The following is a 27815-nucleotide window of genomic DNA, read 5'->3' as shown; positions in this document are numbered from 1 at the left end:
CATGTATAGTAAAGCTACCACATTGCATAATTTGTTCTAATACTTGTTTATTTGTATCTTTGGCAATGTTTTCTAAGCATCTTCTAACTGAATTTGCTGAAAAATAAATGTGACAGAGTTTGTTGCCATATTATTTTTTCTGTATTACTTCAGCCATTTTTGCTGTTCTGAGAACAGTGCTTTCAATGGTAAGTCTTTTCCTATGATGAAAAAAATACCGCCCCCCCAGAAAAGCTTCTAACATCAAGTTTTATGATTTTTGAAAGTCTTGACCAAGTATCATGTAACATTACACATGTTACATTTTAAATTTGTAGGGGCTTGCTTCGTGATCTTGATAGATTTTAATGTCTTACCAATGGGATGGCCTTCCCCTGTTATCAGAAAAAACCTTAAAGTACATTCTCCACTAAGAGTGAGGTTCATCCCTAAAGATAGTGAATAAAATCCATATTTGAAATACACTTGTTGGTAATTATTTTTGGTTGAATTATTGTCAAATATGATTAGATCATCATTGTTTTTACTTCATAATGTGGCTGGCAGTGTTCATAAGAGATAGTACAGATGTTCTTATTGTTCACATATACTTGGATCATAAGTATGTTCTTTATTCTGCCATCACTTGTGTGCTTTGTAAGAATTAGTTTAGATTAAACCAACCTGCAACTCCTTGTAACTAGGCACAGATAAAAATTCAGTATCTCCCACTCTTAAAGCAAATGAACTTCTACTCTCTCTTCAGAATGCATAATTACAGGACAAATGATACTCTGACATTACCAGCATCACTCAGCATATTAAACATTAGTAAGCTTTACTTTCTTAGATTTAAAATATATATATGCACAAATATCTTGATACCATTTTCTCAAACCCTAGGATGTATTCTTACATAGTCCCTAGGGTATATACACCCTATTTTTGAGAGCACTGTTCTAAAGCATGGGTATTAGACTCAGATCTGAATTTGAACTTTTGGTCTAATATTATTTACTACATAACCTTAAGTAACTTATCCATGAACCTTATATTGCTTATCTATAAAATAGAATAACAATAGCTATATCACAGAGTTGTTCTGATGGTTAAATTAAGTGGATAGCAATAATAGACAATATTCATTGAGAGATTACAAAGTACAAGGCAAGATGAATGTATTAATTCTTGAGTACAATGTCTACACATAACGGGTCCTTGATAAAGTCCTAACCAGGACTAACAAACAGAATTGTTTTAAAAGAAAGTGATATTTGGTGATAATAAATATTATTATATCACTTTGCCTAGGCCCAAGTGAAGTAAGGAATCATTCATGTTATTAGCACTAGTGGTTTTATGACCTGGGACTTTACTTGGTACAGTCAAATATTTTTGTAAAGGTTTCCTAGAAATTAGTTTTTTATGAAAAAAAAATTAAATTAAGGAGGATGTTTTGGTTTGCTAAAGCTGCCAGAATGCAATATACCAGAAATGGATTGACTTTTTTAAAGGGGATATATTAGGTTTACAAATTTACAGTTCTAAGGCTATGAGATGTCCAAATTAGGGCATCAAGAGGGAGATACCTCCTCTGAAGGAAGGCCGATGTCATCTGGGGTTCCTCGGTCACATGGGAAGGCACATGGCTGGCATCTGCTGGTCCTTTGCTCCCAGATTGCATTGCTTTCAGCTTCTGGTTCCAGTGGTTTTCTCTCTGAGCTTCTCTGGGTCCTTGCTTGCTCCTTCAGACACCTCTCTGAGCTTTCTATTTTCTGCAGGTCCACTATTACCATCTCTGGGCTTTCTCTCTTTTTCTCTGGGTTTTGCATAGTCTGTCTCCAAAGGTCTCTGGTGTTTCTTTACTGTCTCTAAATGTCTCTCTCAGCTTTTACTGTCTTTTTATCCTCTCACAAGGACTCCAGTAAAGAGGATTAAGACCTGCCTTGAATGGGCTGGATCCCATCTCCATGGAAACAACCAAACCAAAAGGTCCCACCCACAATAGGTCTGTACCCATAAGAATGGATTAGAAGAGCATGGCTTTTCTGGGGTACATAACAGTTTCAAACCAGCAAGAGTATAAGCTCATCTGAAAACATTTAATAGGTATTTATAGTGTTTCAAGGTGGGGATTGACTATCCAAATCAAATTTACAGTGTAATTTTATATTCTTCAGTGATACATTAGATTTCCTCAACATCAATTTATTTCTTCCAAAACGGTTTTGGAAAAATATTGGATGGTTCATTAAAACAGAATCTCGACTTCATCTAACTCTAAAAGAACAGTTGATTAATCACTTATATGACCCCAAGGACTGCCTCCCAAGATCACATTTTAAAAAATCATTTCTTAGAGCCCTTAACTTTTCTTGTATCTGTTTCTTCCTAATTAGGAGGATATAGAACATTAAAAGCTAAAGGTGTGAATACTGGACTCACACTACTTAAGCTCAAATCTTGCCTCTACTGCTTTAGCCAAATCACTTAAGATCTGTCTTAAGCTTTTTGTCCCCATCTTTAAAATGTAGGAAATTAAAGGACCTGTATCACAGGACTGCTGTGATGATTAATAAGATATTCCATGTATTGAGACCGTAACTAGCTAACATTATCAGGTTCTTTACCATATGTCAGACATTATACTCAATGTTACATATATTAGCTTATTTAATAATCACAAAAACTGTATAAGTACTATTAGTATTTCTTTTACAAATGATAAAAGTGAGGTACAAGGTCCAAGAACCAATAAATTGAAGTCAAGCTATAAATCCAGCAGACTATTTCCAGTGTACAAACACTTAGGTGTTAAGTTCAATGAACTCAATGCCTGGCACATAATAAGAACCCAATAAATCATAGCTGGTATTTATTTCTACTTTACCTAAATGCTACCTTATTTAATAGTTCTAGTTGAATGAAGTTTCTCTCAATATTTAAATTTCATTATTCCTGCTCTGGCCATTTCCAAACCATCATTCTAAACAGATTAAAGGGGTGGAAGGTAATTTTGCCAACTATTCCAATTACTTATTTAGGGTCACTAATAGAGGGTGGATATGTATATGGCACTTAATAAAAGTCAATTGGAAAAAAAAAAGTCAATAGGAGCTGTTTTGGAAATGCTAACATATGAAGTGAAAACTTGAGAGGGATGAGAACACCATGATGCATTTAAGTCAGATGGGGGCCAGATGGCAGAATGTCAGAGTGTCTTAATGAAGGAAAAGCAAATTTTTGCAAAAGGCAGTGAATGGTTAAAATCCTCAGATGAGAAACTGAAGAGAATTTCAGATTGAAAGAAGTTTCTCAGGAGTGAAATGGTTGCCCAAGGTCCACCAAGGTAGTTCATAGGAGAGCTGGTACAGGAAACTGGGACTCAAGCCCCAATCCAGGGCTCTTTCTATTTAAACAGATTGGCACAATAAAACATGCTTAACTCAAGGCAGTAAATTAAGTGCACTGAAGAAAAGGGCAAGAAAAAACTGAGAAAATGGAAATTCCCTGTGTCAGACCCAATTATTTTAGCTAGTGTGGCAAGGAATAACCATAATTCCAAAATGGCTTTAACCAGAACAGAAAAAAATAGACCAGGGATTTGAAAAGGTATGAAACTTCAGAATTAATGAGAAGAGATAATGAAAGTTCCTGTTTGATAACTTTCTGACCCGAGCTTTTGCCTTTAAGGTTATTACCTTAAAAGTTCAAAGGGCTTTAATACCCTGACCATGGGTACTGACCATGTTACATAACATAAAATCACAACCTATGAAAGTCTGTTAGTGGAGTGTTTATATATGTTTTTTTGACAATCATTGAGACTATTGTCTATGAGGAAGAAAAGTATATTGAAGAATTATTTTCCCAATTCTTAAATTCTGAAACAAAGAAGTCAGGGAAGAAAGATTGTAAAGCTTCATTGAGATTGTAATTTCTAAGATTATCTTTATTTGAGGAACATAAAGATTAATTTCATTATATTTAAATTCACACAATCACTAACCTATAGTCTTCCATTAAGCAGCTACTGAAGGAATAGTTTACAATACTTGAAAAATTTCATTATCACCAAATCTGCTTATTCTCAAAGCTCAACATTTAGTTTTACTGAAAAAATGATTTCTTTCCTATGAAGTCTGTCTCTTTGTGTGCTTGAGAAAGTTTTCCGTTATTTATATTTTGAAATTTTAAATTACAATATGAAGTGACTTTTGTCAATTTCAGTGGTATTGCTGGAATTATATATTTCTAGACATTGAAGAATTTTTCTGAAGGTTCAGAATTTTACTTCAGTTTCCTGTCTAAATGTCGAAGGCAGACACATTAGAAGTTGGCTATGCAGCATATACATACATATCCATAACATCTTTATGAGCTTGGAACAATTTCATGTTAGATGATTAGAGTTTTCTTCATGAATTAAAAGGTAAATATGGGCAAGAAGAGATGGAAGATGAATTTGTAATGGAGGCAGTAGGGGTGAAAAATGAAATAATGACTAGGGAGGCCCAACTGAAGTTTTATTAAGCATCAATCTAAGTATCAAGATACACTTTTCTTTTCTCATATTTGGGTCCTCCTTATTGACTTTAGGTTGTGAATCCAATGAACAGTGACTGTCTTGTTCTGTCCTATATTTTCCTTAGCAAATGCTAGCTTATAGCAGTCTTTTGTGCTCTATCCCTTTACATTTTAAAACTTCTCCTTTATCAACAATATTTTTTCCTATGTTTCATATAAATCAAGTTATGTCTCTGTACGATCTCATTGTCTCTGAGGAAGTCTTTGATTCCATAAATTTTAATCTAATCAACGGGCATCATAATACCATTATGCCTTTATCTACCCTGCTGCTCCTGTCTAAGCTCCTGCTTTTCCAATGAACATGTATCATCTACATATTTACTCTCCTATTCCTCTTTTCTCCCACACATTTCTATACCAGTCTATACATTCTGATAAATATATTTCCATCCCTTATAGGATATATCCCATTTTAAGTACCACTGTGTCTACTGATCCTCAACCCCAACTGACAATCACTTTTCCATAAGCCTGCATTCACACTTACCAATTACCCATTCCCCTCTAATTTCCAGGGTTGAAGGCCCACTCTTGAGGCAAACATATTTCACTGAAAGGGCCAAGACCCAGCAATTTATCTCCAAACCCCAATTATTATGAAAAATGCATGACTTTCCATAAGTTCTAAATATTGCCCCTTCCTAAATGATCTCTCAGAGGGTAGTTCTTTATGCCATCGCATCATATGCCTCTCTCTATTGCATCCACCAGAGACCCTTGAAGGTTCTTTCCTACATTTTCTTAAATTCACATCTCCCTAAGGAATCTGGTAAGCACAGAATAGAAATACCAGCTTTTTGCCATCATGTCTTAATACTTTTTTGTATGTACCTATTTACTCCATCTCATGGAAACTTCTTTCTCCTTAACATTGGCCCATCACATAATTTAACAATATCTAAAAAAGCAGATTAATAGTTGAGATTTTATAATATATGACTTGTTAATAAAGCATATAATTATTTACCTATCTAATTACATATTTTATTTTAAAAATACAAATAGACACAGAGAATAGGAAACAAAAGAAGTAAGCATTTTAGAAACACAAAGGATTAAGAATGGAGGCAGATTAAATTGTCAGAGAGTGTTTCTTTACTAGAAATTTAAACAGAATACTTGTCAATCCTCTGACAAATATACCAATAAACGAGCTGTAGACATCTGAGAAGGGAAAAAGACAGATAGATGAGTGAGAGAAGTTCCACCAACCAAAGCTAAAAATGAACTGTCACCCGACGCCATCACACATATACAATTTACTATCACTCAAAAACCGGTAACTATTTGTCTTATCCCCCATTTCTAAAGCAATTTTACATACTTCTCCTGGGTTATATACTTTATATTTTCTATTGGCTTTCAAGATTGGCTTTGATGTCAATATTTAACTTGATTCTCCTCAATAAAAATATTTGGTCCTGGGGCAGGACTGAGTAAGGCTGCGGTTTATAAAAATTTAGTTCTACAGAAGTATAACTCAGTGATGATTTCAACAGAGAACATTCCTTAGCACTACATGGATATACCATCTGAACCTCTAATAGTCGAGTTTCTTAACCTCTGCTGGCCTTAGTTTCTTCATCTGTAAAAAGGGGGAAATAATGGTAATTAACTCAAAGAACTGTAAGAAGCAAATAAGTTAAAATACTATTTGTACTTACAACATTTCTGGCATTTAGTGCTATTAAAATGTAGCTTAAAAGACATGCACATACAAAAAAATAAAAATAAAAAAAATGTCCCTAAATGGACGTGATGCCATTGGGATCATTTTAGATTCATATATAGCTACTGAAAGTAATGTAGGTTTTATGTATATGTGCTATACTTTGCTAAATTCAGAAATTATAATAACATCGTGGAATCTTAAAATAAATAAATTGATTAAAGTTGCTGTGGTATTTAAATTGAATTAGTTTGAATATTATAAGAACAGCATTATATTTTGTCGCATTTTTGTTTTTAAATTTCACAAACTGGTATCATCAACAACCTGTAAGTCAAAATAAGCAGCAACAGTAAGAACTGCTTTGGACAACCTTGCAGATATAAAATATATGTACTGATAACTAGGTTGTATAAATAAAGAATGAAGCATGTAATTTCTAAGCTAAAATTTAGCCCAGGAAAAGAAAGGATTCAAGGGAAAGGTCAAATTAAAAAGACAAAATCTGGAGGACTTGATCTACCAGATATAAGGAGTCACTATGAAGCTCTAGCAATTAAGGAAATGTGCTATTAGCATGAAGATAGACAAGTCAATCAACAGAAAAGATACACTATAAAAGACCCTTGCATGTATGGACTATATGTATTCTCTATATGAGAAGTAGCATGGCAAATCACTGAAGAAAGGCAAGAACATACAATAAACTGAGCTGGTAAAGTGGGTATGCCTTTAAAATAAAAGTAAAATTTTATCCCTGCACAATAGACAAAACTCAATTCAGCTATGGATTACTTAAATGAGAAACAAATGAACTAACATAAAACAAAGGAAAATAAGCATGACCACATAAAAATTAAAGTTTTTCTGTTATTATAGTATCGTAAAGGAAGTGAAAATAAAAGCTGCAAATCAGGAGAGATAGACTTGGTATCTAGAATACATGAAGAACTGATGCAAATCAGTATAAAAGAACTGTACAATTGAAAAGAAAGAAGAAAAGAAGAATGGATAAAAGACATGGCCAAACAGTCCACAAAAGAGAAAACACATATACATGCATGAAGATTCATGATAAAAAGAAAATGCAAATTGAGACCACAATGAGATATCACTTTTATCTACTAAGGTGGCAAAACTAAAAAATCTGAAATACCATGTGTTGAAGAGAATATGTATCTTATACATTGTTGGTGGGTATGTAAATAGATTTGTTTGGAAAAATAATTTCACAGTCTTTTGAAAGTTTGGACATTTTCAAACCCAATGACCAAGCAATTCCAATCCTAGTACACTGCCAAGAAAATATCTTGCAAACATCACTAAGAGACATATACAAGATATTTATACAAGCATAACTCATATTAGCAAATAAATGGGAAACCCAAATATCCATTATAGGAGAAAGGATAGACTGAACATAGTGAAAAATATTACATAAAAGTGAAAATAAACTGTATGATTTATAGTTCCATACAACAACATGGGTGACTCTTAATAATGTTGAGAGAAAAAGAAAAAAAAAGCAAATTCTAGGAGATAAATACAGCATTATATTGTTTCATTATTTATTCAAATATTTATAAGTAATAAATCTACCTTTATTATTTTATCCATTTTTTAAAAGCAATGGAATGATAAACACAAAATTCAGGATAGTGTTTGAGGGGTGTTGGTGAAAATAGGGGAAGAACATATAAACAGATTTTTTTTAGTTGGGTCTTGCATTGACACTCATTTTTATAAAAAAATAATTAATTAATTAATTAAAAGATGGCAGTGAATGGAACAATAACCATGAACCAGATTTTGATTAACCAAACAATGATCACGAACCAGATTACGATTAAGCAATTTTGCATAACTAAAGGCTAATTTTTTTAAAATGAGAAACTCTTTAGCTATACTTCTTAAACTTTAGTGTACAGGAGAATCATTTGGGATATTGCTGAAATGAAGATGCTGGTTTGCTAGGTTGGGATAGAGTTTGAGATCCTGTATTCCAAATTCTCACATAGCGCGGTTGCTGCTGGCCCAAGACCACACTTAAAGTAGTCATTCATTTCCAGATAGGAGGTCTCATGGGAGCTAGAAAGATTGATGAGACTAATCTAGGCAACAATAAATGGGATGTCTTACAGGTTTAAGAAATAAGCATTTTTATTTAGTCAAGTTAAAACTTAGTTTAAAATTAAAAAAAGATCTAAAGGGAGAAAAAAATACTAATAACCATGGTTTTAAGAGTGAGCATCAATGAATCAAGAAATTCAGAGACTTGGAAGGATAAACTAAAACTGAACTCACCGTAGAATGGGATAGGCACCATAGCTTAGAAAGTTGATTACAGTGCTAAATAATATTGACTGGGTTTCAATCTAAAGTAAAGTTGAAGATCTTGAGAAAAGATATGGGGATTCAGGGTTTACTTTGAAATAAAAGACACTTTTTTCCTGACTTAAAAGAAACTGAAAGAATATTAAGAATTAAGGAAGATCACTTTGGTTTCTTAAGGATAGGAATAAACAGATCACTTGAAGATTTTCTTGTATCCTCTACTAAACTGCAACTCACATTTGAAAAAGCAATTATGGTTAGAAATTTTCTTTAAAGAAGACTGAAATGTAATAGTAAAGGAGGTTAACTGGCAGTGACATATGCATCCAAGAACGCATACAGCATATCCTAATAAGAACTTTTGCTCTAGTAACACTGTTAAGGAGTGAAGAGATATATAAAAATTATGTCCAACCTAATTATAGATTTGATATTTAATAAATATAATAAATAGATAAGTAGAAAGTACAAATGTGCCTGATTTATTAGAATGGTTTTATTAGCAAAATACATAAAATCAAAGAGGATTAGTTAAGTTAGTTTTTACTACTAGCCTAACCTAAGGATTATTTAAAGAAATGCAAGAAACATTGATGTCTCTTTTAAAACCTCTTTTCAGCTTTCTTAAAACATCTTCATTACTGGAAGAATAGTAGAAAAATTAAAGATTAGACTACAGAAATCTATAAATATGCATATAAATATGCATAAATAGCATATTTATGGAGAAAACAAAATCTAAATTATTGGGGCAAGAACATTCTAAACATGGGAGTACTCTTGGAAAAAAGTCAGGTATAATAGAAAGCTTTTTATTTAGACCTGTATTCATTCATTCTATTTTCTCCAAACCAGGACCTAGGTATATTTAATAGTAAGGTAGATGAATATAGTTTGTAGAGTATTAAGAGTTATGGTTATTGTATCTGTAATAAAAACTGTAAATGTTTTTCTTCTTTTGTAGCATTGTTCTTAACAAATAAACCATAATGTAGGTATTTCCTGATAGTCCCACACCCCCATAATAACAGCCAACTACAAGTTTGGTGTTTGGCAGCTAAAACATGATAAAAGTTTTATTTAAAGTATTCACACTACAGTCACTATTAACTGCAGCTATAAATTACAAAAAGATAATGTACAATGGAATATAAATAATAACAAATAACACAGCTGTACTTAGGTGCCCAAGGCCATCTAGTAAGTGCAAATAAAATATAGCCTATTATGATGTCTATAATAGGATGAAGGTGCAGGCTTCCCACAAAACGAGAACAAGAGAGTATCTGGAGATACATCTGAATGGGAAAATTTCCCTCAATGACCAGACCAGGAAAACAACCAAAAAAAAAATATTCTGGAGACCCATCTTGGACATTCAGCAATTAAATGTATTTATACGTTCTACTGACCCCACTGTTTGCCTTTCAGAGACTTTGATAGCTTCATCAATGATATGTTCTATTACTGATACTTCAAGAGTCTTTGTATCAACATTCATCTTGAAATATATATAAAATATGTCTATTAAGTAAAAAAAAAATTACTGTGGATTGAACTGCATAAGTTTGGATATGTTTTTTATCTTGTCTTAGTGGGTGTGGACCCACTGCACACATTGAACATCTTAAAAATGTTACTTCAGTTAACACATGCCCCCACAGAATTGGGTTGGGCTTTAACCCAGATTACTGGAGTCCTTTAGAGTATATGTCAGAGAGAAGCTGGGAGAGACCTCCATTATACTGCCATGTGACAGAAAAGCCAAGGACCAAGGATCACTGGCAGCCAGCCCTAGAATGCCACAGGGCACAGTCTTCAGAGAGAAAACATCACCTTGCTGATTCCTTGATTTTGAGCTTCTCCTTGCTTCAACACCATAAACCAATCAATTCCCATTGTTTAAGCCAACCCTTTACACAAATTAGTTTGAGCAGCCAGGAAACTAAAACAATTGCCTACAGATTGTCATGATCATTACCATCATTCTTTGCAGAATGCTTATGCTTTTCAAAGCACTTTGCTATGTGTTACTTCACTTGATCCTCACGAAGACTGTGAAGTGGTAAGAAAAATACCACATTATTATTTTAAATATTAAGATTCTGGGATAGAGAAGTCAAATAATTTGCCTAAAATAAAATTATATGCTGACTTCTAGTTTAATTCTTTCGATTAATACCCTTAAACACTTTAGTTTCTACATTTCATTACCCTGTTGAGATCATTACTGTACCTGAAATCTACCAGGCAAAATATTTTTCCATCAACATCTATGTGCAAGATTTTGTCATACATGATTGGTATTATAATTAATTCATAACATTGGAAAAGGTAGTTTTAAAAATATTCAGCAACTGACACATAAAGTACCTATGAGAGAAAATGTGAACACACAGAAACAGATTTGGTAAATTTTACCAGTTGCATATTAGCCCTGAATGTGGGTACTAATGCATTCATAGAGAGTTTGATTTGATCCCAAACTAAAAATAGCTTGTAGATTAGTTTATTTGGTCTGAAATATTGGAAGATTATCTAAAGATTTAAGTGAACAAGTAGAAAATTCTGTTAACATGTGTTACAAAATTAATTCAAAGAGAAATCATAAACATAAAGAAACAATCTTCCTGGATGCCAACATTCAGAAATATGAGTCATTACCACCAAAAATAGCTATGTTTTAAAATATTGTAACAAGTTCTTTATACATATATCAAAACATAATTGTACTAAAATGTATAAATAGGATTTTTAAATAAATATTTTATACCAATTTTGTTTTCATTTTACTGCTTGGCTCTCTGATCCTCACCCTCCATATTTCCTCCCTTCCGTTCATTGTAACCAATTACAACAACTTAGTATGCATTCTTCCCATATCAAATATTCTTACTATAAAGCAGTCACATACAAATATTACATATAAAAAATATATATATTAGAGACATGTCATTTTTAAAAATTGTTCTAAACTTTCATATAACATGTTCTTCTCACTCAACAACTGGAAATCTTTCCAACATCTCCTAAGTAAGCTTTAATTCACATTTATCAATGACCTCATCATATTCCATGGTGTGAATTTCCATTATTTGTCATTATCCTATTAATGAAATTATTTTCTACACACCCCTCAAGTTTTGCCACTACAAACAATGCTGTAACAATCTATGAAAATAAAAACACATGTCCTTAAATATTGATTCTTATATTTCTATGGGAAACATTTCCATGAAGGGATTGCTATGTCAAAAGATATTGTAAATTTCTAATTTTAATAGGTATTACAAGATTGCACTTCAAAAATGCTACAGCAGGAGTGCAAGGGTGGTTCGGTGGTAGAATTCTCGCCTGCCATGTGGGAGACCTGGGTTTGATTCCTGGTCCATGCACTTCCCAAGAAACAAAGAAGCAAAACAAGCAAATAAAAAAATCAACAAATGGTACTGTAATAACAGGATACTCACATGGAAAAATAATGAAATGTGACCCCACCACACAGCATACAAAAAAAAAAAAATGCTAGTGCTGCACCAGTAGTAAGAATTCCCTTTTCTTCACATAACCTCTAACAAAATTTTTTTAATGTTATGAGGCAGTATCTGTTACTTAAATTTGAATTTCCATAATTAGCGAATTTGAGTATCTTCTTATAAGTTAACCAACAGAATTTGCTCTTCTGTAAACTGTCTTTCTATGTTTTTCTTAGCAATAACTAAAAGCTCTTGGATGCTAGTCCTTTGTGTATTATACATCAAATACTTTCTCCAAATCTATATTTTTGTGTTGATTTTATTATATATTTTTATATATAAGTTTTCAATTTTTATGTGGTCAAATATATCTCTTATTTTAAACTTTCTGGGTTTTCAGTCTTGCTATGAAGATTTTATAAGTAGTAACCTAGATTTTTAAAGGAAGTTTTCTATTCAATTATTTCATGTAATCCTTTCATCTATCCAAAATTTATTTTTGCAGAAGGTGCAAAATAATATTTTACCAACATATAACCAGCTATGCAAGCCCCATTTATTAAATAATCCATCACTTTTCAACAAATTAATCACTTGTTTTAGGATTCTTTAATCTGTTCCATTTATCTATTTTTCTATTCCTAGGTTATTACCTTATTGATTTGATTAGCTGGTGTATTAGTTTCCTAGGACTGCTATAACAAAGTTCCATAAACTCAGCAGCTTAAAGCAATTTATTCTTTTACAGTTTGGGAAGCTAGAAGTACAAAATCAAGATGTCTGCAGGGCTCTAGCATAGGAATATTTCTTTGCCTCTTCCCAGCTTCTGTAGGTGGCTGACAGTCCCTGGCGTTTGTTGGCTTGTAACTGCATAACTCCACTCTCCCTCCATCTCCACATGACCATCCTCTTCTGTCTCTCTTCTGTTTCTTATGACATCCAACATACAGTATTAAGGGTATACCCTACTCCAGTATGACCTTATCTTAAGTAATTAAATCTGCAAGGGTCCTATTTCCAAATAAGGTCATAGTCTGAGGTAGTAGGGATTCAACACATCTTTTGGGGGGCCACAATTCAGCTGTAACAGTTTGCTTTGTGATATGTTCTAGTATGTATAATACAAGTAACTTCTCATTGCTCTTTTTCATATTTTCTTGCCTTTTGTTAGCACTCAATCTTCCACATAATTATTAAAATAACATTGTTCAATTCAAAAAAGCAAAAGCAAAATGAAATAAAACAAATAATCAATTGAACTGGGATTCTTATTAAAATAGTATTAAAAATTAATTTGGGAAGAATTAGCATATTTGCTATTGTTTTCCCATTCAAAGACATAATTTGTCCTTCCTTTAATTAGATGCTGTTTTATGTCTTTTAATAAGATATTACCATTTTTTCCCATGTACATCCCCTGCCATTCTTGATAAGTTTATCACTAAGCATTTTGTAGTTTGTGTTCCTATAGAAGTGGAATAATTTTTCTCATTGGAATAAATGTTCCAACTTATTGCTCCAGGAAGAAGCTATTGATTTTTGTCTAGTTATATCTTCTACCCAACCCCTTATCAAATTTCCTTATTAATTTTTCTAGGTTTTTAGTTTCTAGAATTTCTTTAGATACATAGTCATATTAGCAAAATGACACATTTAGCTTTTCTCTATAAATGTTAATGTCAGATGTATCAGTTACTTACTGCATTTGCTGAAGCCTCTAAGTCAATGTTAAATAAATTGTGATAGATGGTTCCTTGTGTAGATTCTAATGTTAATTCACATATTTTTAGGATGTGACTACTTAGAATCATATTTTCTAATTACTGTGAATGATAACACTTTATTGTATCTAAGTATTTCACTTTTGTTCCCATTTGCTTGAATTTTAAACAGTATGTGTGGTACAGCAAATGAATTTTCAACACCTTTTGAGATAACTTATGATTTCTGTCTTTTAACATGATGTAAGGAATTATGTTTATACATTTCCTACTGTTGAATCACATTAAGATTCTGATTTTTTTTTAATCTTCTAGGTTCTAGTGTATTATTTTGAACCACTGGGGATATTATTTGCTTGTATTTTATTTAGAATTCTTTCATTCATTTCAAAATTAGATTGGACTATAATGTTTTGTATACAATCTTTCTCAGGGTTACAATATTAAATAAAATTTAAAAAATTAATTTTTTCAATGGCTTAAAACAATTTAAATTACATCAAAACTCTTTAAACTTAGGAGCTAGAGGCTCCATAGCTCAGCGTTAAAGCATTGGTCTTGTATAAACTTTAAGAGTCCGAATTGGTTCAACTTTCCAATCTCTTCTATGCTAACTTGCATCATTTTTCTAGTTCTTCTTAGGTAACTCTTTTTTTTTCATTTGCATTTGACAGAAAGGTCTTCCATTTCTTCTAGGTTTTAAATTTATTGCAAAATAGAGTTCTTTCCATCTTCTAGTTTTGTCTTCTTACTCATTCCTAATTAGTGTCTATTTTTGCTTATTCTTTCCCATAAATTTTATTACTATTGAAATAATAATCACATAACAAAATTAATTATTTTAACAATTTTAAAACATGGAATTCAGTGGTTTTAAGTATATTCATAAGGCTGTGCAACTATCACCACTATCTTGTTCCAGAACATTTTCATCAGCCCAAAAAGAAATACTGCACCCATAATTAAACACTTTCCATTCTCTCCTTTCCTCAGTCACTGATAACCACTAATCTACTTTTTGTCTCTATGAATTTGCCTATCCTAGCCATTTAATATAAATGGAATCATATACTATGTGGCCTTTTGTGCCTGGCTTCTTTCACTTAGCACAAGGTTTTCAAAGTTCATCCATGTTGTCACATATATCAGAACTTCACCATTTTTATGTCTGACTAGGATTCCATTGTATAACAACATCACATTTATCCATTCATCAGGTGACAGACATTTGGATTGCTTCCACTTTTTAGCTATTCTGCACAATGCAGCTATGAACACATGTATATATATTTACGTGAATATGCATTTTCAATTCTCTTAGGTATATGCCTAGGAGTGAAATTGCTGGATTCATTATCTTTTTTTACTTCATCATCTTCAAAAGGAGTTTATGCATTTTATTATTTCAAGAGTCAGCTTTTAGATTTTTGCTCTTGACTATATTTTGATTCTTACTACATTAATTTCAGCTTTTTTTATAATTCCCTCTTTCTGTCTTGTAGTACTCATTATTGTAACTTCTTAGAATGAATAAATTATCCTTTAGTTTATGTCTTCCTTAATAATGAAGGGATTTAAGATTAACAATTTTCCTCTGACACAGCTTTAGCTATTTCCCACAGATTTTTACATAAAATGTTCACACACACACACACATTATATATAAATGCTCATTATTCACCACTATTTCCTTTCTTTTTCATGGTCCCTGATTTTGAAAGCTTTGTTCTGGGCTACCTGTTGTTTGCATATAATCTATTCTCAGACGTTTGCTCAGACTGGGTATAACTGTTACACATTCTTTAAGGTCTTGCATATAACTAAATGTACTCTTTCACCTCGGCTAACAAATCATAACTTTCTGAATATTAAGATTCTTGGATGGCATCATTTTCCTTTCACAATCTGTAGATGTTAAAGCAATCTTTTAGTTTCCAAGGTTGCAAATATGAAGTCCTATGATATTTTGATATATTTTCCCTTTACAGAAACTGTTCTTTCTGCCTGGGAACTTATAAAATGTCTTGATTTATTCTTAGTGTTCAGGACTTGTATCTAGATATGCCTACAGATTTTGCCTTTTCTTATTGTTCAAGACCATAAATTCATAAATGCTTCTAATCCATAGACCCAGATTTTTCTTAATCTCAAATTTTTTTCTATTATTGAATTATACCTCTCTTCTGTCTGTCTGCGTTTTTCCCCTGTAACTGCTATTATTCAAGATTTTCACCTTTTTTTTAATACTTTTTGTACTTTATTTTCCAGTTTCCTGATTTATGTTTCAACAGTGACCATACACATGCTCCTTCAATTCATTCACCAATCCCATGACCATTCATTCACTTGTCATGGAAGTTGTTAACAAATCTCAACACCTGTTTGATTCAGAAAGGCAAGAACCTTGGAGTTAGAAGTGAATTGAGATATCATGTTTCTTAGTGCCTAAAATACTTTTCCGTGCCTTATTAAATTTTCTTCAATGATCTTTTTTTTTTTTTCCTCCAAATTCAGGTTCCATCTATTTCCTCCAGTAGTACTATTTGCCTGGGCATGGATTCTGATTCTCCTACCTGATCTTCTCCCTCCTGCTACTAGGTCTCTTTAAATGGAGCGTTGTTTCTCTTTGATAACTCACTGAGGCCGAGGTCTGGTTGTTGGAAGATCCTAAATGGCAAAAGTATCACAGTGCTATAAAGAAAAAGTACAGTCTGTGGGTTCCCTACCAAGGCACCTAGAGGAAGATCTCTTTTGTTCCCTCTTTCTATTCCTTCTCACCTCAGAGACAGAGAAGACACAGCTAGCACATGTAGCTACACTGGTTTTTGAGTTAGTCAGAAATATATGAATACTCAAAATGAGCAAATAAGTCTTCCCATTAGGGTTCACAGATCTCTGGAGTCTACATTTTTCTTCCTAATGTCTACTGCTTTCTGAGTTTTACCCCTGAATTCCGGCACTGTTCTCTAGTTGCTTGCCCGATCCAAGGTGGAAATAGTATCAAAGCAGTGTTTCCCAATCCAAGGTGTCACGGAAGTTGTTCACGGATCTCAACACCCATTTGATTCAGAAAGGCAGGCAGCTTGAAGTTAGAAGTGAAGGAGAAAATAACCACATATAGATTGTCTTAATTGAAAAAGGGTGTATGTATTTGAGATATCATTATAATTATTCCTAAAAATCATTAGTTTCCTCAGAAAGCAAAATCTGGAACATATAAGAATGACAGTATGTTCTCTGTATGCTTTTGTATACAAATACCAAAATATACTATGGTTATTAATCACTTTAAATAAGCCTTAATGCAGTCTTAGTTTTAATTATTTCAGGACACAATCTTTTTTTTTTTTTCTCATGGGCAGGCACTGGGAATCGTACCTGGGTCTCCAGGATTGTGGGAATTCTGCCACTGAGCCACTGTCACACTGCTCCATAATTATCTTTTGTTTTAGAACAATATCAAATCAATTTGCTGTAGTTTCAGTTAGTAGAAAGACAAATTATGATTTTGGCCAATTATGTAAGTTTCCCAATGTCTATCCAACAAAATTCCTATAAATATGCAAAAGCATGCCAGTTACTATATACAAATTAACCATGTGTCTTATTACACTGTGGTTTATAAGACATTACCCTCCTATTTTTCATAGATGAATTATTTCTTCTGCTTTCTCTGAAGTAGCAAGATTAAAATATCAGTTAATAATGAAATGTATCCCTGAACAAGAGTTCTTAACAACTTAAATAATAAGGTAAAACAAACTAGAAATTTCAACTGTGTGAAATTTTATGAACTTCGTTGTAAGACTCTGGAAGCTCATCAAGATGTTCCAAATCTCAATTGCAATTTCAAAAACACTGTTGTTTGTTTGTCTTACTATCCAGGTAGAAACCATATAAGCTAGGAAATTTCAGTTTCATCCTTGAATCAGAAGATAATATAATTCTATTTTCTCTATTCAACATACTATCTTGAATCGACTGTAATAAATTTGCTTTACCATTGATAAGACATATTCCTATATATTTCACTTCTGAATTATGTTAAATATAATTTTTTAATTGAAATGTCTGCCATGACAGAATTTCGTTAAATATCTAAAAGGACAAAAGATGATGAGTATGTATAAAAATGTTTGGATCTTGGAAAACTATAGAGAAGTCAATACGGTAAAAACTGTAACAATGCTAGAAGTGAACTACTCAGTAAAAATTTGAAAACAGATGGCTCAATATAGGGATTGAATCATGTCCCCAGTCAAAAAGGACCCAACCCCAGGTCCTGTGAGTGTCAACTCATTTGTAAATAGCACCTCTGAAGACTTTATTAATTAAGGTGTGCCCAAACTTAATGAGAGTGAGTCTTAAGTCAATGTGGCTGAAGTCTTTATAAGCAAATGAAACTGGACACAGAAGAAGCCATGGGAGCAGCCAGAAGCTGGAGTCAATAGAACCTAGAAGAGAAAGAAGATGCTGCCATGTACGATGGCAACTGACAGAAAAGTCAATGACCAAGGACTGCCCGTAGCCAGCCCAAGCATTCCAAGGAAAAGCACTGCTTTGCTGACACCTTCATTTTGGACTTCTAGCCTCTAAATAGTGAGCCAAGAATTTGAGCCAACTGATTCTATGGTATCTGTTTTAGCAGCTGAGAAATTAAAACACATAGTAAACAGGGATCAAAGTAATCTGCCCAGTATAAGTACAAAAGAACCCTGATCAGCAAACATTTATTGAATCCCTCCTGTCTGCCAGAAATTGTGCTAAGCCCTAAGGCTGTAAAGATAAATAAAATGTGATACCTGCACTTAAAAACTGCAGTCTAATGTAGTATCACTCTAAATGTGACCATTTCCTGAGTGATGAATATCAAAGAATTTGAGTCATGAGTTAAATTTAGTGTAAAACACCAAACAGAACCAAATTCACTTAACACCTGATGCACCCATTACTGTATAATAAAACACATCATTGCATGATTAATACACAGAAACAGAGGAGTGCATAACTCAAAATCAGAGAAAATAAAAAATTATTTATTTTTGGCTCTTATACAGATTGACAATTTAGTATATAACAAATGTTGAGACTATAATATAGACTGAATCAGAAGGACCTGGAATCATGTTCGTTTTTTTCTATTCTCGTTTTCAGCTCAAATCTCCCTTCAACGGTATTGTCTTGGTCTCAAACCTTCATTAGAATGAGAATAATTATTGAAAGCATAAGTTTCAAAGATTTCTCTGAGGTTCAGATATATAAAGAAAGTGATGCAAACAAAACAGCTATTAGCTATAAGTGCCACAGATGTAAACAACAAAAACAAAAATAAATGTATAGTACTCCACAATAAACCAGGAGAAAGGTGTCATACATAAACTGAATGTTTATCAACTTTCTAACTTCACAGCGTATTTTTCTCACTATCTATTTGAAGCTTACAAATTATTATACCATATTTCCTAGTGCACTAAAACTAAGAGCCTGAAAAAATATCAGAAATATTGTCATAATGAAAAAGAAGCAATTTATGGTATAACACATTCATTATTCTTTTACTTTGTTCAAATGATCTCATTATGCGATATAGCTCAATAATGAATATCATTTCAAAACCTGTTAAGTCTTCAGTACTTATAAATGTTATGTTATATACGTATACAAACTATATATATATATATATATATATATATATATATATATATATATATCACCATATTTGGTTTGATGTCATTTAAATTATTTGAAGTAAAAATAATTACCTTAAAAGTTTCTATAATTCCCTTTTCATGAACTCATGCCAGGTATCCTAAATATAATCCAAATTCATGTACACTGGCTTTACCTCAGCTAATTATTTGATCCTATCACTTTAATAAAAATGCATTTTTACTATCAAATAATGTTGATCTTTTTTTTCAGTATAGTGACAAATTAAGGGAAAAAGATTATACAACATAGTTGAGATTATTCCATCTCAAGCCTAACAAAGCCTGGTTTAAAATCACAACCTCCATGAACATAGGAAGGGAGTTCAAACAAAAGTTGTGCTAAATATAAAGTATGTTTCTGGGCGGGCCGCGGTGGCTCAGCGGGCAAAGTGCTTGCCTGCTATGCCGGAGGACCTCGGTTCGATTCCCGGCCCCAGCCCATGTAACGAAAACGGAGAAACAAAATACAATAAAACAAGAAAATGTTTAAAAGATGTTTCCCTTCCCTCCTTCTATCCTTCCTTCCTTCTCTCTGTCTTTCATCCTTCCTTCCTTCTCTCTGTCTTTAAAAAAAAAAAAAAAAAAAAAATATAAAGTATGTTTCTGGAGCTCAAAGTTAAATTACCTAATGAAATTAATAGTCTAAATTAATTTCATCCTTTATATCCATTGACTCCTTAGGAAAGCTAATAAGTATTTACTTGCATTTGAAATCTGGAAAGCAAATAGCAACATTTAATATAAATGCTCCTAAACCCCCAACAACAGTGATTTTAGAACAATGACAAAATTTTGTGAATCTGTACCATTAAGATCTTTTAAGCTGTTTTTATGAAGAATTCTGATTTTAAAAATCATACAACCGTAAGATTAGTCCCTTTGTCCATTTAATATTGTCTTGTTGAGAACGAAAGTAAGGAAAATTTTATTGTTCTGGCTGAAAACTCAAATAAGGGAAATTAGGCAATGCAACCATGAAACATGTTTATTTACTTGAGCACCTACACTATGCACTATGGCAGGAGTTGGGGATCCAGACTATCATTTGATCTTGTAATCTTGGAAAATTCTGCTTCCTATACATAAAACAGCATAAAAATAATTATTACAGATGGTTATTTTGTACATTAAATGAGATAGCTTAAGCATTTATATGACACTCAGTAATGATGGCTATCCTCAGTTTAGCACATAGGTTATAGTGATAAATTGCATTTCTTTTTGTAATTAAGCCAAACTTACAACTTAGTACTAGGCTAGTATTGATTAGCCTGTTTTTGTACCCAAAGCACAGTGATCTTTATATCCCAAGCTCTAGGTGACCCATATTTAAGTCAGCCATAAGTTTCTGAAACAAATTTTTGTTAGGACCACAATAGCCTTTACAAAATCAGTAGGATCTGCTCGTTTGAATATATTCTCTCTCAGTTAGGTTATACCTGATCTAGCTGTGCAGCCTACTCATCTATTGCTTCATCTCCATCCTTATTTCTGCATGATTCCTAGTTGTTGGTACTTAACCTACTTTGATTTTCCTCTTCTTCTTGACTTCTAGCTTCCTAGTATTGTCTGCATTTATCTCTTTGGCCTGCTCCTTACCAATGGTTTCCAAGGACTGCTTTAACATCTGTTACCCAGTTCCGCTGTTGTCCATGGAAACAAATTAGGCAGCAGTTATCAAGTCCATCCAATGTATAACCTTTAGACAATTTTCTTCTTGGCATGTATAATTCTAGGCTGAGAAGTTAATTTTAAAAAAATAGACTTTACCCAGGCTGCAAGGATAGTTCAGTGGGAGAATTTTCACTTGCCATGCAGGAGACCCAGGTTTGATTCCCAGCACATGTATTTCCCAAAAAAGCAAACAAACAAACGAAAAACCAAACAAACAAAATTCAACAAATGGTGCTACCATAAGGGGATACTCACATGGAAAAAGAATGAAACATGACCCCCATCATACAGCATACAAAAAAAAGAAATAGACTTTACCATAGCAATTCTTCCTACTTCACCTTGTGCCCTTCTCTGAACCTTCTCCAAGTCCACTATGACTTTCCTGAGGTAAAATCAATAATTTTGAAGCACTGAGTGGAGATGGTACCAGTAAAAGGATTCATGGTGTGGTGATTAAGAGTTTAGACTCTCTACATTAGACTTGAATTTGAATTCTCCAGTGTTATTTACTAGTTGTGTGTGTATCTGCAAAGTCTTATGTAACAGATTCTTTCCACTACCCTTGATCAAAATAAAGTCAAACGTCTTTGCCTACTTCATCATCCCTTCTATATTAATCTGTCCCGGGATGGGTTATTAAGGGATCATAAATGAAATGCAGTAGTTAAAAATTATCACTTTTATAAGATCTGTATGGAAAGCATTCCTGATTATTCAAAGTACATTTAGTTTTTGCTTGGAGAAGGACACAAAAGATAAGTTTACTTTTTTCTTTGACAAAAACTGTCTATATCTAATCTATCTTGTGGCATTAAAAAATGACTGCGTTAATTCAGTCTGTGATTTCTTGCCTTCCCCAGTTAAACAACTTTATACTGGGTGAATTACAGGGAATCATGCTTATAAATTTTATTACAAATATATCTTCTTGAATGAAGGTGAGTTGACGAAAATATTATGTAAACTAGCTGTAAATTTATTATAATTACTGTCTATAATAGATTATAAGTACTTATATTATGTATCTACACTGACACAATAATATAATTGAAAGCAAGTATTAAAATGAAACTTTTTTCAAACACTAAAAATAAAATGCAATGTTTAATATTTTATATATACTCTTTCCTTGTACCCTCAATATCACATCCAGTAACTTTATCTAAAGCTACAAGACCTAAGTGTTAAAAGACCATACTAATATTTCTAGAGCTAAAGAGGACAAAAAGCTGAGGTCGAGATGCAAACAAATTATATGACATGCCCAAGATGATATAACTAGTTAGTGGTATCATTAAACCTGGAACAAGCTCTCCTAACTCTACATCCTGGAATGCTGACATAAGAGAGTTAAATCTATGAAGGATTGAAAAGTTAGATATCACTCCCTCAAATTTTACTTACTTGATTTTATATATTGTTAAGAGGTTTTTCTAGTTTCTTTTTGCCATGGTAGTTTGTGTTTCAAAAAGAATATTCATAAAATGGATTTCTGGTCATTTATAAGTAAATCTCTTGAACCTAATTTCAAAGTCAGTAAGAAAATGAGTATCAGGAATTTCAAAACTAAACATTCAAGGTTTTTTAATATTGCACTGAATTGGAAATAAAGAACATCTAAAAAAATAAAATGTAAATGAAAAAAGATTAAATCAGCACACCCAACTCACTAAATTGTATATATTTTTCCTGAAGTGCATATTCATGAGATGACAGTAGACAGGCTGGCTGCTTTGTTTGACTATAGTTCTGTTTACCTCATAATGTCAAGGCTGGATTTTGACACTCACAGTATTAATATTGCTATTTTTATTGATATAATTAGCACTACTAAAAATACTTCCTCAGCCTGCCATATCTAAGTACATCATTACAATCAGCAATGTTAGGGCTTTTTTTCATATTAGATACCTTGGAAACAGACTGCTGGGCCAAAGATCCAATGTGACCTCATCAATGTAGAAATTACTGAAGAAAATACTGTTTTGTGCATGGCTTCACTCAACAACCTAGTTTATATTTGTTTGAAACTAAAGTTTCTCACCAATCTGCTGTTTCAATTCCACATCACACCATATTGTACCTAAAACAGGCAATCTGGATTCCTATTGCTACTTCTTTCCCCCAAAGAGTTCAGGAATGGGTTTGAAATGCAAGGCTTTAATACACAAACCAAAAGGAAGAGACCCAAAATTCAGAATGACTCAAGTAAAAATAAGTATGTTTAAAGCCATTTAAATAACTGTTAGTGGGTGGCCCATTTGTGACAGGTTTTGATCATTCCCTGAAAGCAAAACTGAAATATATTTTATCTGGCCTCTAGATCACATCAGCTGTGACAATATCTTATCTAGACTTTGAATAGATTTGTTCATCAAACAGAGTGTGGTGACTGACCTAGTACATATTCGACACAGAGTTTAAAGGCCAAAACAAAATGACAATGCAACTTAAGTTTGTGGAAATTTTAAACTAGTATATCAAACAGTTCTTTGTCTGTATCACTTGACAGATGGTCAGCCCTCACACAGACTCATATCATTGGCAAAGAAATTACTGTGTCTAGTCAATAACACCCCCAAATTTTTACTTAAAATACATTGTACGCAGACTTACCTTAAAAATATGAATAGCAATAGAATTGATCATGCTTATTTATTACTATAAAAATTTGACAGATGTCAAAAATTTTATCTTTTGCCCTATGAATAGGTCTTCTTGAAACTCTCAATTGTCTTATTAGATGGATTCAGAGTTCCTCTGAGAATTCTGCACTTCAGACTCATTCATTTTATAGACTGCTTGGAAACAGCGCTTTAAAAAACTTCCAAGATAGAAAATTTTAGTCTAAAATTATTATAAAATGTACAGAGATTTAATTAGCTTGTGTTTCTATGTTGCTCAGAAGAAAGTTTGGGTAACAAAGTGAATTAAACAAAATCACCTGGGAACAGTGAAGGCAGTCCATGTCAAGGAAAAAAACTGCTCATGTACACTCTTGCACACATAAACACACACAATGATCAATACTCCTTACTAGAAACAGGAAAAGTACTTAGTTTTTACCATTCTATTAACTATTCTTCCACTTTGGTCTTTAAAAAAGGATTTCAGCTAAAACTATATAATTCATTTGCTTTTCTTCCTAAATCTTCCTATTTATAGCTTTAAGTTGCTGGCAGGTCTATATACAAATAGCCAGAGGCAACCTTAAGGTGATCCTAAGTGCATTATGTACCCTTTCCAAAAGAGGTGATTATGCTCAAATTACCATAACTAGAGATCTAAACTAGGTATAAAAATGCCCACCCTCCACAACAGGTGATGGGAGGACCACAAGGAAGAAGGATTGTGTGTAAAAAAGTTATTCTACTTAAGAACTGAACTAGTATTTGGCTAACAAAATAAGACTCACCATAAGAGAGAAAAATAGTGAAAATTAGAACTCGTTATTTGAGAACTATGAACTAAATTTTGAAAAGGCCAGATATCTACTTCTTGCAGCAATAAACTCAACCTTAAATCATATACACCCTTAAACAGGCACCAAACTTCCTCCCTTTAGAAACCTAGGATTTTTACACCTACAGACTAAGTAATTAGATTTAAAGTAATGCTAAAATCTTCTGTAAGGTTCCTTTTGCATTACAAATGGTCTATTAAATCAGTGACGTGCCAATCAAATGCTTTTGTAGTTTGAAAGAAAGGTTTAAATAACAAAGTATTTTTGCAAGCCTCTCTTTTTCTCTTGTCACCTATAAATTTATTGTAACAAATTTCCATCTTTTCCTGATTAAGCTACAACTGAAAAAAATTCAGGCATGTGATTTCTTCAGAAACATCCCTAAAACAAATACTAACCAAATTTAGCAGATATTCTAGCTTTTGTTTTGCTAACAAAACCCACCCCTATGGAGACCTGGGTTCGATTCCGATGCCTGCCCATGCAAAAAACAAACCAAACCAAACAAAGACAACCCACCCTCCATAAACCCACCCTCACTCAAACGTCTCTGCTGTAAACTCTTTCAAATTATACTTCCTAAAACAAAAAAAAAAGCAGCTTGGTTTTAAAGCTTCATCCAAAAATCTTTCATAACAAGCTGAAGTACAGAAGATTTAAGTTATATTACAATGTAAAGTCCACAAGAGCAGGTTATTTCATCTCTTGTTTACTGGTATATCTCAAGTTTCTACAACAGTGCCTGACCCATAAGAGAATTTAGTGAATCTAACCATTTCATAAAAACATAATTATTTAAAAAAAATAAAGCAAAGGCCCTCAAGCTCCACTTCTGTATTCCAAATGTTTTAAAGAATTATCTTGTTATCACTTACTCTGAATATATTCAGACTAATCTACCATTTATCCTATACAGGAACTTAGGTGTATCTTCAATTGCTCTTCAAACATAATTTATTTTGTCTAACCTTTATTCGAGGAAGTTCAATTTGATAAGACAGTCTTCTGAAAATGTTCACTACTAAGATAAAAATAATTAATGTAAAAATTTTTCCCTTAGATTTTCTTCCTATACCCACTAGTCAAATTCTTATAAATTTGATAGTCAGACTGTTGAATATTTATGAAACTTACAAATTTTGGGACCTAGCTACTCAACTAAGAAAGCAGATCATATCAATTCTAAATACCCAAATCCCAAACAAAATTACAGCCCCCGACAGGAAAGCCTTTTATTTAGTTTTCCATTTAATCTCATATTGTCTTTCAATAGCTAGTCAGTGTTATCTTCTTGGTGCAGTTAACAAACTTCAAACACTGGCATACAGGTAAACATAAAAACTTCTTTCTACACATGGAGAATTTAAGCGTTTTGTCTTAAGCTTCATTTTTAGCCTATTAAAACCAGGACCTCGCCATGAAAGGTGTATTGCTTTAGATGCTGGTAGCCAATTAACTTGACAGGAGGTCTTCATATGCAAAAGCCCTGTATTCCATCTGTGAGCTTTGAAATTCCAAAACCAAAACTACCAGTGTCCAAGTCTAATTATTTATAGAAAACTCACTTTTCTTCTCACCTGTTTATTTCAGCAACATGTGTTCTCAAGTGCAAAGCCCTTCAAAATTGAGCGCAAAAAAAATCTCAATCTCTTAGGAATTAAACCTTAAACTCTGAACACCGAGTAACATCAGCAATTCTCCAAGGACAATTTCAATAGTTTTGGGAGACTATTTACTGAGATGGCATAGTAGTATGGAGGAATGTGGATCAACTTTGATACATTCTGATTAAGAACCACAAAGAGCAAACAATGGTATGAAGATTAATGTAAACTGGGTATTTTTTTTTTTTTCCTTAGAACTACAGAAACTAGAGAACGGGGTTATCCAACAATTTCTACACGACAGCAATGGATACTGGGATTAGAAGCGGCAACAGGTATGGAAGTAAACGTTTATACATTTAAGGATGACTGGTTATCGTTTAAATTTAGCGCTTACACTTACAGAATCTATTTTTAAATGGTAATTACGTGTTTAAAACTTTCCATCTCAAGTTAAGCCAGTAACTTTAGAACAGAGTTCGTTTGAAATCACTGAGTAGGGTGACCTTTGCTAATTTTATTAGTGAAAACTTAAGCATGGCCACACTGTAAGAAAACTCGATTTTAGCACCATTTTTAATAAGTAGTAAAGATGTTCAGCTTAGTTTGGGCGATGCTGACTTCGAGGACAGTATTACACCCACAGGCTTCGACCTACTTCCTTTTTTCACTCACCTTTTACTGGAGAGTTGTCATCCTGCTACTGACCCCATTCAACTCGGTTCAGAACAAGAGATCAGCGGATTACCGCGTTAGGTAGTATAGCTTGTACGCCATATTGTGTTTTTCGCTGATGTTTATAGTTTGCGTGTGTGACTAGCATATGTTTGTGCAAGTGTGTTTATCAATATAACTTTTACAAAATCCCTGCCTCCTGCCTTCTCAGCATCCTTAAAAAGGATAACAGCTTCTGGAGTGGGGGGTGGGGGAGTGAGGTGGTACCTGGTGGTGGTGGAGAGGATCAGAAAGCCGCAGAGACAGGAATGCACTTAACAATTTAAGAGCGCGTTTCTTTTAAACTTTCAAAAACCTTCCAACTGTTTTATCTCAGGTATCGAAAACGCAAACATTTTTTAATGTTTCCAAAGGAGCCCAAAGGAGAAGAGGAAAAAAAAAAAAAGGTAAAGTGTGTCTTCCTTTCCCAAGCCCCTTCCTCCAGATGTAGCAGCGAAGCAGGCAGGGGCCGGTGGCTCCGGCGTCTGGAGAGGCGTCCAGCGGTTCTGAGGCCAAGACACCTCCCGTCCCCCCCACCCCAGTTCTCTGAAGACGCTCCAGAGACCGCGAGAGCCACGGCAAGCGGGGAAGGGCGAAAAGGGAGGGGCGGAAGACAAGCGGGCGCCTGTAGCAGCTCCAGAGACCCGGCTAGTCCCCCTCAGCTCCTCTTCTTGGAAGTAGCAGCTCCAGGCGCACGGAGTAGAGAGAAGAAGGCAGAAGACACGTTTCCAGCTGCGGGACGCCACGCCCGCTCCTGGATTCTGGGACCCTCCCGTGCTCCCTCCCACCCAGCCGGGTCAGGCGAGGCCGCAGCCGGGCGCGAGGAGGGGCGCCCGAGGGGAGGAGGAGCGGGCAGGGCGCGGGGGCGCGCGCGCTC

The 27815-nt window shown here is 33.6% G+C and overlaps 1 protein-coding gene across 21 annotated transcripts in view; it reads right to left on the bottom strand.

The window, feature by feature from the left end:
• The window catches only part of ZBTB20 (zinc finger and BTB domain containing 20), an 893822-nt gene that overhangs the window by 865718 nt on the left and 289 nt on the right, over positions 1-27815 (bottom strand). The gene's annotated exons all lie outside the window — the stretch shown is intronic.

Source organism: Tamandua tetradactyla, chromosome 10 (genome assembly GCF_023851605.1).
Source record: "Tamandua tetradactyla isolate mTamTet1 chromosome 10, mTamTet1.pri, whole genome shotgun sequence".
Taxonomy (NCBI): Eukaryota; Metazoa; Chordata; class Mammalia; order Pilosa; family Myrmecophagidae; genus Tamandua; species Tamandua tetradactyla.
The sequence above is the reverse complement of the archived record's forward strand: the minus strand, read 5'-3'. Positions and strand labels throughout refer to the sequence as shown.